General features: G+C 36.8%; 1 protein-coding gene across 11 annotated transcripts in view; it reads right to left on the bottom strand.

The window, feature by feature from the left end:
• The window catches only part of LOC149557109 (tubulin gamma chain), a 130,567-nt gene that overhangs the window by 49,106 nt on the left and 68,698 nt on the right, over positions 1-12,763 (bottom strand). The gene's annotated exons all lie outside the window — the stretch shown is intronic.

Here is a 12,763-nt window from a genome sequence, read left to right as displayed (position 1 = left end):
TTTCAGAAGTCCACACATGTTATATGTCAGATACCCATTGTCACTTCTAATCTAAAAAAATTGAGCTGGGAATTCCCAATCCTAAAAACTGTAATGGAGCAAGCAAAACAGATGAAGAATGACCCTTCCGCATCCTTATTCCTAATTCCAACCCAGATAGCAACATGAAAATTATTTTCAAATCACCCTGTCATTCATATAGGAATCCATTCATACATCTCCAATCAAAATACATTTACAATTCAAAACGTCAAATTAGGAATTTCTTAAAATTTGAATCTCAATCTGAAATTCAATACCCATCTCATGCCCTTCCATCCACTAGTCTGGTAATATCTGCAATGAAAATAGCACCTAAATGTCTGAATGGATTCAACTAGTATTATTCATGGTACTTATTCCCAACCCCATTTTCCCATCAAAAATGCAAAGTGGAGTGCTATCTGAAGCCAGAAACACACACAAATATTTCCTCTATCAATGGAGGATCAATAATGGGTGCTCAAGGAAAGAGGTCAAAAATGTGTTTTTATGGGATCTTATCCCCAACCAGAAATGCAGATTTGTTAATTGAAAGCAAAGCTCAATCAGCAGTCTTTCACAAGTAAAGAAGCATCATAGCTCTTCCAATGTTCTCAAGGCAAACAATTGCCTAACATGGCTTACATGTCACAATCATAGAGATTTTGAACCAAAGTGAAAAGGTTTGAATTTGAGTTCGAGTTAGGCAACCATGAAATTTGAATGAAGTTTGACAGGTAAAAATTTGGAGAAAAAATAATTAAATTAAATTAACCTTATATAAATTATATTCATTTTTACATATAAATAATATATCCAATAAACTATCAAAAAAGTTATAATTGCTAAATAGATTTGAAATCGTTAAAAAAGTATGGCATATTTATTAAATTTATAATGTAAGAAACATGTGAAATAATGATTGCAAAGATGTTTTATTCTCAAAAAGGTACAATCAAAAGTCAAGACTTCATAATTTCAAAAAGCTCTAAGTCAGCAAGAGCACTTGGCTCAAATGGTGTATCATCATCATCAGTATCACTACCCCATTCTTCATCAAAAAAGTCAACCTCGTCTACACTTGGCACTGTTGTGTCTTCTAAAATTCATTGTTGTGAAGAAGATATGGAGTCCTTTGCTGATTTCTTCATGAACAATTTTAAATTGTTGCAAACATAGACAAAATCTCCCAACTCCAATTCCTCTCTTACAAGCTGATGAATTTGCTCCTTGACTCAATATTCGAATGGAAAAGCGCTGAAGTTCAGGAGTTTGTGCTCCACATCTCATCATCCATCTATAACTAGGTATGTCATCTCATGCCATATCATATTTGGCTGCTGCAGTTCCAAATATTCCTTCAGCTTTCTTGTGTTTCCAGCCTTAGTATCTGATTAGTGCTGCAACTGTTGGATCTAATTGATATCTGCCAATGGCTTCATAAAACCCTACCATAACTTCACTATCACCCTGTCTATCAATGTGAATAGTTTGGGCTCCAAATAGCATGTTGTTGTATGTAGAGGTTTGTACATCATTTTCCCTCTGGAATCAATTGTCGCCCATATCTCTATGTACTTTGCTTCCACATTGTTTAGTGCTCTTTGAATAGCTACCTTACAACGGTTCATACTTTCATAATGCATGCTTTTATAAAGCATGCCAAGGCAATGAGAGTCACCATAAACCATATGAAGCACATCAATAATTGGCTCGTACACTCAAAATCTTTGACCCACTTTACCAAAGGTTGCTATTTAAAATAATTTGCTCTATGTTATTACCCTTAGAAGTCTTAGAAAGCATTGAACTTTCCTAGTCACTGATCCAATTTATAGATCTCAAAGTTGCTTTCTCTTCCACCGTTATTTTTAAAGTGATGTAAAATGAAGCAAACCTTGTGTCATGAGGCCTCAATAACTCCCTAGATTCATGTCGCCTATAAAGGCTCAATGCGAGATGAATTTCTTATGAAATTTGCATTTGCTCTTGCTCTATGAATTGCTTCATATATCCATGGGAATTAGCAAAATCATGAACTAGGAACTCCAAACAATGTGTTGCACATGGACTCCAATATATTGTGGGTACTTCTCTACAATCAATTTTTCAGCTTCTACACAATCTGTTGCACTATTAGTTGCCCCTCAAACAACATTTTCCACCACTACTTCAAGAATGGCTTTCTCTAGTATTTGAGATATATACTTAGAAATTTTATTTTTGTTCATAGTGTCAATCACCTTCAAGACAAGCCACCAAAACATTGATCAATAGCCTTTGACACATATCTAACCATTCATCACTTAATATAGTGCAACTTATTGTCTTCCACAAGATTTTGACCTCAGGTAATTTCTCAGTCACTCTATCTCTTGACCTTTGCAAAAGAGTTGTCCTGAAAGCCTCTGGAAAAGAGTAAGTACCCTTTGCCAAACTCTACTACTCTTTAAATTGCATTATGAAAAATGTGGATTTCTAGCTACATTGAATGGAATAGATAAGATAAATAATTAATGTCCAACAAGAGACCACAAGGTTCTAAGGGACTGAAAAAAAGTAGCACATCACGACAGCCAGCAGTGGGAGTACCAAATGGTATCCACAGAATATAGTACAAAACAAATCAACTTGTGCATAATCTACCTATTTCTCAACTAATTTCCAAAGGCTGCTCAATGTTCCACTCTCTTTCAAAGTTTATATGGCCTTGGGTGGATTAGAGGAGGAAGACATAATAGCTGAGAATCTAGATACATCTTCAATTCTCTGTTTCTTTTGTGCCTTCTTCATCTTTATTCCAATTGAGGAGGAAAGCTCTTTCTTTAAAATTGCTCTAATATTTGTAGTTACACGTGGACATGCATTAACGCCTCCACCTTCACCCCCAAGAATGCCAAGTGATTCATCGCCCATGTTGAACTTCTAGTAAAAACTTTTGGGCACTTGTTGCAATGGAGCTCAACACCATTACGAGTCACATTCCATGCCTCTTAAGTTGATTTATTGGCAGTCATTCCAATCTGTACAATTGAAAGGAAAAAAAATCTAATAATTAAAAAGTAAAAGTATTACATTAACTAGCTTTATTTAAAATAAATTTCAAAAATATGATATTTTATTTTTACTCTACAAAACAAAATAACTCACAAGAGTATGAAAATATATTTTTTAATATTTAAATATATTATTTAATAATTAAACAATATAATATTAAAGAATTAAATATTATATTTGTTAAATTTGAATTGCATATTAATGTTTTGCGTATTTGTATTTCATTTTTACATTTGTTGAATATTGGCTTAAGATATTAATTGATTACTTTAGTATGATATTTCAATATAACAAATAGTGATTAAAACTTATAGAAATAAAAAATAGTATAACTATAATATTTCTATAACAATATTTCACTTTTTGACAATTATATTAAATATGAAATAAAATTTAAGAGTATTAATTTTATTTTATTATTAAAAACTTAAAAATCATCTAAAAATCATGATGTAAAATATTTATAACAATATTTACTAGTAATATAACACTCTTTAAGATAATAAAATTATTATCTATCTATTAAAATTTAAAAGAGAAAGCAAGCTTAATAAGTGGAATACATATTTCCTTTTGGTTGGGACTGCATAGTTGGAAAACTTGGCAAAGCCGAAAACTCGACAAGGCCTAAAAATTAAATTCGAGAAAAAGCTCAGCTAGTTTTCAACAAATACTCGAGAACTCAAAAAACTAGTTAAATTTAATTAGAAATGCTTTTTTCGCAAAATTCAATGAGAAGATGCATCCAATGAGTCAGTAAATGAGACCACAAAAGAAACAAGCTTGGTATAGATATATTTAAACATAAAGGGGGTACAAAATTGCATTATCACGACAAATGTTAATGGTTGGAAGCAAAATAGTAAATAATTTATGTAAAACTAAAGTAAATGCATCGCTACAATTACACCTTCCTCTTCCCAACTCTAGTAAAAACTAAGGTAGAGGTAGAAATATAGTGTCTAGTCCTAGAAGTTTGTACTAGCATAATTGTGCCTCCTCACTAAGTGTGTCTGACTCAGTTTATGGCTCCTCCTCAATCCTCAATGTAGTTCTGCCTCTAGCTTCTGCTGGCACTAGCAATGACTACTCACTCAACTCAATGTCATCTAGTATGAAACCAAATCCATCCCCCTCCTCCATAGCCTGCCTCTCCAAATCATTAATGTCGTCCTCTTACAAAACCACCTCAAATCTGTTTCAAATCGATTGAAATCAGTTTGCAAATGTTGGGAAGACTATTTTACCCCTCTCAGGAAAATACAAGTTAACAAATGAGAAATGAAAGTAATTTGGGACGACTTTTTCCATTTAAGTGTTATTATAAAACTACAACTGAATTTCGAACAAAAACTCCACAAGTACTCAATGAGTTTTTACTGAAAATTTGGCAAGTTTTTGGTGCCAATAAAAGTCGTAAAAAATCAGCAAGCCAGAAAACTTGTCAAATTTTTGCAACTCACAGAGTACTCTACTAGTAGTACATCTATGGCTGGGAGAGTACAAGTTTGCCAAAAGATCATGTTTGTTTATTATTCCTCTACATGGCTCTTTAATCAATCTCAAATCAACTATGTGCAAAAGGTGATCAGAGATACTTTGTGATTGGATGGGAAAGGGAAGAAAAAAAAGGCATGTTGTAAGGTGGGACTGGTGCATCATAAGTAAGGAACAAGGACGACTAGGTCTAAGAGATCTAAGATGGCAAGGTATAGCTTTAGCAATCAAGTAGATTTCAAAGGCCACCCACGATAATGAACCTTGGAAAGTGTTGGTCAGGAAGAATATTTGCATAGTTGTTCCGGCAACAACAAAATTATGGAAAGGTCTCTACATAAATGACCAATTATCAAACAAAATGAAGATTAAAATTGTCGGTTCTCTTGTTTTTGAATCCATTTGGAAGAGTTGGACAGACGTTTGGTAGTTTGTAGTAGGAAATGGTATAGTTGATCAGAAAAAGAATTTGTGATGAAAAATCATTATGCTGGAATCTCCATAATGGTGATAAACCTCTTGCTTTAAGTCAGGGGTGTTCTGCAAGAAAGTGGAACAAATGTGGCATCAGCAAGTTCAGTGTTATAATTGTTGAAGGAGAGCCCTTTGGATGGAATGAGATTGCCTTGAAACTTGATATTCCCCCTCCCATCCCCGATGAGCAAAAATTGACCATTACAATAGGATGCCCCTTATCATTTGGGGACAGCTAGACATCCCCAAAATGACTAGGGTAAGTTTCAAGTACAGCTAGTGGGGAATGTTTTCTTAAAAATAAGAAATAAAAAGGCTTTTTAATTTTGTTTGCTTTTACAACTCAATATGAGAACCAAAACGATGTATTCAAATTTCAAATGTATAATAATCAAATGTATGAAAATTAAAAGAGCTATCTAATTCTAAATGTATGAGATTCAAATACATTCAATGAAACATACATTAAAAGTAACAGTTCTTTAATTTTCTAAGGCACACCAAATTCGAGTCTCAATACTATGCTTCAAAAGTTTCCATCTTGAGTTTGGAGATTTTTTTAAATGCACTATTTTATTTTTTTGTACAATTGTACTTAATTTGCTCGAAAAATGTTTACCATTTGACACTAACCATAGTAGCTACTACTGGATGATCCACTTCTAACTCTAGAGATATTGATAGCCCAAAAGAGGCTTAGTTTCATATAATATAGTATGTTGATGTTTGAGACTGTTATTATAATGCTTTATTGAACTTTATTACGCTCTTATACTATTGGTCTCACCATTTACTTACATATTAATATTATTGTTATCAACTTAATAGTTATTGGCATGTTTCTCATTCTTTCCCTATATATACATACACCGATGTCCTCCTTCGTCCCCTATTTTTGGCTCTCTAGGAAACGTCCCAAAAACGCATCCATGTTGTTCCCCTGTCCCTATCCCTGAAACACCATGGAACATAGATTTTGAATGATATTTTCTATGATAACATTTAGAAAACATGTAGAGATTTTAGAGGTTGTCAAAGATCCTAGAATTTTTAAACCAATAAGTGACAGCATATGATGATCAAAACTGATCACAAGCCATTTGTTTCCATATGGAATCCCCAATGAAATATACTACACAGGAAAAGGAGTTCACAGAATCGTTTCAAGAGTGCCTAATGATTGCACTGAAATATCCCAAATGGATATTTGCTATGCTGCTGCTATAACATTTAATTATATAAATTATATTTTCCTATAGATTTTCCTTTGATCTTATAGAGCTAGACAAAAGTTTCAAAAGAATGTTGTTTCTTTTTATATTTTTCAGAATATAGGTATTACAATGAATAAATAACAGTAACTGATCAAATAGAAGTGATAGAAATCATATGCAGCAATACATACTAATCTGAAAATGATTCTAAAACCGTACCAACAGAGTCTGATTTATTTCATAATAGTACCAATATAGATGTACTTCAAACAACGTTGATGCCAGCTGAAGATGAGAACCAACTACAATCAAACAAGTTCAAATGATAAAGCCCAAGCTGCTGCAATAAAACAACTCCAGTCTGCTGCAAATAAACACCCTAGAATTCCTCACGTGAACTGCAATAAAGAAACACCAGGCTGAACCAAAATGGCTGCCTTCCCTAAAATTCCACTGACTGCAAAGTGTGACTGCAATACTAGAAATCAATCCTCTACCTTGATCTAACTGTATGCATAAGAACTTCGAATCTGATCTTGTCGAGGGCTACATCCCAAAAAATCTGCTCTCAGCACTAGGGTTTGCTTCCTAGGTGAGGAATGCTCTTCTAAAGCAACGATATCCAAAATGGGTTAACAAAATGATATATGATACTCACCATTAGGTTACCATCTCCTTATATCCCCTCTCCAAGGCAAATCGAACCCTAAAAGAACCCTAAAGTGGGTTTCATTTGAACTTTATAATATAACACTATTTCCCCATTAAAGGCATCCAAATAGAATGAAATCATTAATTTATTAATGAAAAATAGCTCCAAGCATCAAATAAGTCCCAGCAAGTGATAATCAAATAGTAGAGACTGAGCTCTTTCCAGAAAACTCCTTATTACTCCAAAATGGCTAAACACTTAACCTTTATTAAATTATTAAAATGCTAACTTAGGAGAATATTTAAATATATTAAAATATTTCCCAAGTAGCCAAGGAACAACCCAAACACCTCTAAAACATGAAACTAAGTTTGTCACCTATCTGTGACCGATGTCGAACAACTTGGGCCAATTGGCAATCTCACCCTCAAATCTAGGGATACACATAGAAAATAGGGAACACACCCAAATCTCTTGAAATTGAGACCAAGGGGTGATCTTATAGAACCTCAACTCTAAAAAAATCACCACCTTCTAAAAGGTAGGAATCTCCTTCTACAATAAAGGAACTACCTCCTAAAATCAAGGAACTGCTCTCAACTAATATACTACTGCTTGTATTACCAAATATGGACGCTGAAAACCTTAATTGAGTCCTTGATCACCACTGCCAGCCTACGAGACTCCATAATAGGCTAACTCTCATGTCATTGCTAGACAGAGCGCATAAACAATCGGGAGAATGAATGGAGGACTTCTTTGATGTTATAGCTTCGATCAAATTATATTGATAAAAGAAAAAAAATAGTTTTATCAGTATATAAAAATTATGTGCTTACATTACCTTGATTAATAATTATTAAAAAAATTATGTGTGTGTCTGTGTATATATATTGTTGTGATTAATAAGTATAAATATATATAATATATAATCGACTTAGATATTTATTAATTATTAATCAAAGCAAATATGTTGATTATCCAAATGATTAATTGTAATGCTATAAAACAACACTTTGTTAAGTGTTTGATTAATGATAAAGCATGTCTCATGGAGAAACATGCCATTGCGCATAGGAATGTGTCTCTCCATGAGACATGTCCCTTGTAGCATATATATAATCTCATCGGGCTATTCTTGGAAAACACAGAAATCAATAAGTGTTATTTAAAGTTACAGCAAAGACAAATATATTCAAACATAACATGGTATCAGAGCAAAGCCTCAAAGGAGATTTGTCATTCCCTACAAATGGGTAGATGAAGAAGAATTTCAAATTGGGACATTTGGCATACCCATCAATAGCTGAGAAGGTGTTTGCCACTCAAAATCTCTAGCACAATCACTCCAAAAATATAAACATCAGCGTCGTGAGTCATCTTTAGTGGGCATCTGCAATCTGGTGCTCTGTAAGAAAAAAATGAGTCAACAGGGGCAAACTCAAAGATCTTTGCCTCCTATTCACAGCCCAAGCCCAGGACAGTCAAACCATAATCTGTCAACATGCCTCAAAATCTGATCCAATCAGAATACTTGGCGATTTTAGATCACCGTGTATGACTCCCACTGAATACAAATATTGCCAGACCTTGCCCTATGTCTTCAGCAATCTTCAGAAATGATGTCCAGTGCAGAGGCTCTACTTTCTCTTCCGTTGATGTTATGCTGTGAAAGAGAGAGAAGAGGTCATCATTGCTCTAGTAATCATAACTGAGGAAACTTTCATCTTTGGCATGGAAGGAGACTCTGAGAGAAACCAGAATTGGGTACCTCTAGTTTCCAAGCTTTATAGAATTGTTTCTCCTGGTCACTTTTGTTCATGATGTTACACTTCTTCACCCTCTTTCCAAAATCACAGCAGTCATCCTGAGAAAATCCTCCAAGCTGTACATTTAAGTCTCTCCTCCACGGAGCACAAACATTATGCACAAAAAGGCAAAAAAGCTCAAAGCACTTCTACCACAATTACAACTTTGCTGGTCACAGGCAAAGAGAATTCATCCTAGGGACTACTGATTGGGCTTAAATCGGGTACAAGAACAGGGCATGCACATTTACAACTCATAAACACAGTCTCGTATTTCCAATAATACAAAGACAGAGGCTGACATGCATTGACAACAGTGCAAGGTGGATATTGTTCCTAAGAATCAATTCATAAATATTTGGTAGTTGCAGTGGATGTGCAACAGTGAAACTCAAGTGGGGAATTTGGCAGCAACAGGGTTCCACAAAGGAAGAAATTAAAGAAAAAAAATTTGAGAGTACATATGTGGTCATTGGAAAAGGCTTGTGTGAGAACGCTAATGTTGTAAATGGGCATTTGAAAACTTAAATAATAAGGACGAAAACCCTAATAATAATTCTTCATGTCATATTCCCACTTCATTGTATACCAACACCCTTGGGCGAAATTCCAATGAACAAAGTAAGAGATAATAAAAGAAGGATTCCAAGCATTGTGAATTGACTCATCATTGTTGTAATGCATAAATCTCAAAATCGTATTTCCAATATTGGAGCATAATTCATCCATGATCACATCAAATGAAATGATTTGAAGATGAAGAATATTGGATGTATTAGGCCCTTATCATATAGTGAACGGGGTAGAACAAGGAAGAGGCACCAATAGCAAAGCGATGGGAGGGATAATTTCTCTTCTTCCAGGTTCTTCCGATATTGTTCTCTGTCGCAACCTCGACAACATTTGTGGTAATTCATGGCTCTAGTCATAGTTGACTCCACAGGCTTCTGGTGTGGGTGTGTTCATCGATTTGTTTTCTTCTGTTTGCTTGGAGTGGTTTTGTGGGTTTCGTCGCTAGATTTTTACAGGGAGTCCGCGAACTAGTTTTTGTGGGTTTCGAGGTGTGCTCGCTGCTTGTTATTGGTCGTTGGGTGTGGTTTGCAACGTGAAGGTGCTCCACCTGGCCTAGTTTTCGTCTACGGCGTGAGGATGATTGTTGTGGGTGCATTCTCCTGTGTATGCTCTTTCTCCTGGCGCTCTCCTCTCTCTCTTCTATTTTTAGGTCTTTTCGTAGGGGGTTTTCAATGTGTTTAGGAGTGCCTCTACCGAGTTTTGAGCAGGTGTTGCCTTCAGCATTCCTTTCTGCATTTTAGGCTGCGGTTTTATGCTCCGTCTGGATATGGAAAACAATGTTGATTCAGGTTCAACCCATGGCCAGCAACTCCTCACTTATCAAAGGTTATGTGACAAAATTTCCAAGCTAGAAATAGACAATGTATAGCTGAGAGTGCAGGTTACCTCCCTAACTGATACCATTTCTGAACTTAAGAGTGCCACAACCTCCAATACGGCTCAGTTCCAAAGTTTCTTAGATTCTTTCACCACTGAGACAGCGGGACTGCAAACTAGTATCAACTCTATTATTGCAAAACTAGAGGGACTTGATGCCATCAATGAACAACAATCCATCATAGCAACTAAGCACTCCTCTCTTGTATCTAAAATCGAACTGAAAGTCAAGTCATGGGCCTCTCTTTGTAGTAACACAGATTCTCAACCTCTGGCTAGTATTGACAAAATGGTACAAGGTAAGATTGAGGATGAGAGGATGAGACGGGTTCGTGAGCTCAACTTGCGGGTTCATGGACTTTCCTCTACTCATTATCCTCTTGCAACTAGACAATCTTTCCTTTGTGATCAGCTTGGTCTTATTGACATCACGTTGGATAGGTGTTGGATTGGACATGGTGATGTCCTATTTATCACATTCTTTTCACATGCAAACAAGCTTCGGGCTCTCTGTGCTAAGAGGAAGCTATTTTCTCTTCCTTCCAAGATCTTCCTAGATGAAGATCTCAGTGAGGCTCAGGTTGCAGAGCTCAAACATACTTGCGGTATTGTTGTAGAAGCGAGGCGGGCTGGTAAATGGGCAGCTATCAGGAATTTGAAAACAGTTATTAGAGATTCCCCCCCCCCCGTGGTTGGGAAGAGAGGCAGGCCCCCAAGGCCAAATCAAGGTCCCACCAAGAGTCAAACAAAAGGGAGACCCCCACTTGCTCCCTTCTTGTTAACTACTGGAACAGTAATGGATCTTTACGATCATTACTTCGTCTTCTATATGATGCTATGGGATCCACAGATATTCTTGTCATAATTGAGACTCATGAGAGTCCTGTACGTCCTCTTCCAAGTGTTACCGATTTTCAGTGGTTATCTATTTGTAAGAGGAGGTTCGTGTTTCTGGAGGGGTACGGGGCTCAAATGGTGTAGCTTGTTTGATTAAGAAGGATATTTTCAGTAGCACATCTATTGTACACTCAAACACATTTGCCAAATTTATGTGGGTCCGCATTGACCATAAGTATCACTGTCAAAGAGATCTTTATTTGGCTACTTGCTACTTTCCACCGACTTCCTCTCATTATGCTATTCATCGCACCAATGACGGAGACCCTTTTATCGATCTTTGCAAGACATTATTCTCAGGGATTTCAATGCGAGAACCAAAGTACTCCAAACTCCACTTATGATCGCAGTTCGGATTCCATATGCTCCATTGAGATTGATCCAACTTCTTTAGGGCTTCAGAGGTATTCTAAGGATGCTCTTGGGTCGTTATCCGTGTATGGTAGACATTTGTTGGGGCTTTGTGAGTCTTCTGGCTTTGTGATCTTGAACGGCCTCTCCTACTTCCTTGGTTTTGAGTTCTTCACTTGTTGGCCTCATTGTGGTGGTGTTAGTGTCGTTGATTATGTTCTTGCCTATCCCTCCTTCATCCCTTGCATTCGTAGTTTCACCATCTTGCGCCTTCCTCTAGCGGACCATGCTCTCCTCAATATTGATTTTCGCCTCTCCCCTCTCATGTCACCTCATCATTCCTCTGTCACTGCTCACTCATCCATTCGCTTGCGTTTTCTTGACAGTGATTGTGAACATTTTTCCACTTATCTTTCGAGACTCCTCAACCCGTTGTGTTTCTCGGACTCGTATGAGGCCGCCTCAATGTTTGACTTGCTTGCGTCGGCTATCCTTAAGTCTACCACCCTTTCCATTCTTCATCGTCCTCCTTTGCCCCTTCGCAGCAAATGTCGTAATACTTGCCCTATGAACCAGTGGTTCGATTCGAACTGCAAATCTTTCCATTGTTTTATGTGTTCTGTTTTTCAGGCTAACTCCACTGATTTTGCCCACATTTGCTCATCTTATCTCCGCTTTCTTCGAAGTAAGAAGCGTAACTTTGCCGCTTCTAAGCGCAAATCTCTTTGCTCCAAACTGATCCGCAATCCCCAGCTCTTTTGGCGCACTCTTTTCCCCCATAATTCTCCTCCACCCTCCACCCTTGACTTTCGCTCTCTTACCTTGCACACCATGGCTCTTTATGACAATCTTGGGCAGCCTTCCATCCACCCCTCTTCGCCTCCTTCTGCCCGCCTTTTCACCCCTTCCCACATTTATGAGGCAATCAGATCCATGAAGTCTAGTAGAGCTGCTCATGAGGAGGGTTTCCAGGCTAAGCTTTTCAAGTTCGACGCCTCAGCTTTGGGCCCCTATCTCTCTATTATTTTCATTAGAGTGATTCACACTGGGTTTCTGACCTCCTAGTCCAAGCATCTAATTTATCCCATTCACAAGACCAGCCCTATCTCTAATCCAAGGAACTACAAAACCATCATGATTGGGCACGCTTTAGACAAACTGTATGTGACAGCCCTTAATGCTATGTTATCTACGGAGCTAGACAGGAAAGGTTGTAGGGCTAAAAGGCAGGCTGGTTTTTGGGTTGATTATCAGACTATGGATCACATCTTAACCCTACGGGTTATTATTGAGGAGGCCAGACACAAATCGGAGAAGGTCTATTATTGCTTTGTTGATTTTCG

The sequence above is a fragment of the Cupressus sempervirens genome, chromosome 5 (genome assembly GCF_028749045.1).
Source record: "Cupressus sempervirens isolate cs-2001-9-10 chromosome 5, ASM2874904v1, whole genome shotgun sequence".
NCBI classification, from domain to species: domain Eukaryota; kingdom Viridiplantae; phylum Streptophyta; class Pinopsida; order Cupressales; family Cupressaceae; genus Cupressus; species Cupressus sempervirens.
Note: the sequence above shows the minus strand (reverse complement) of the source record. Positions and strands in the feature narration are given on the sequence as shown.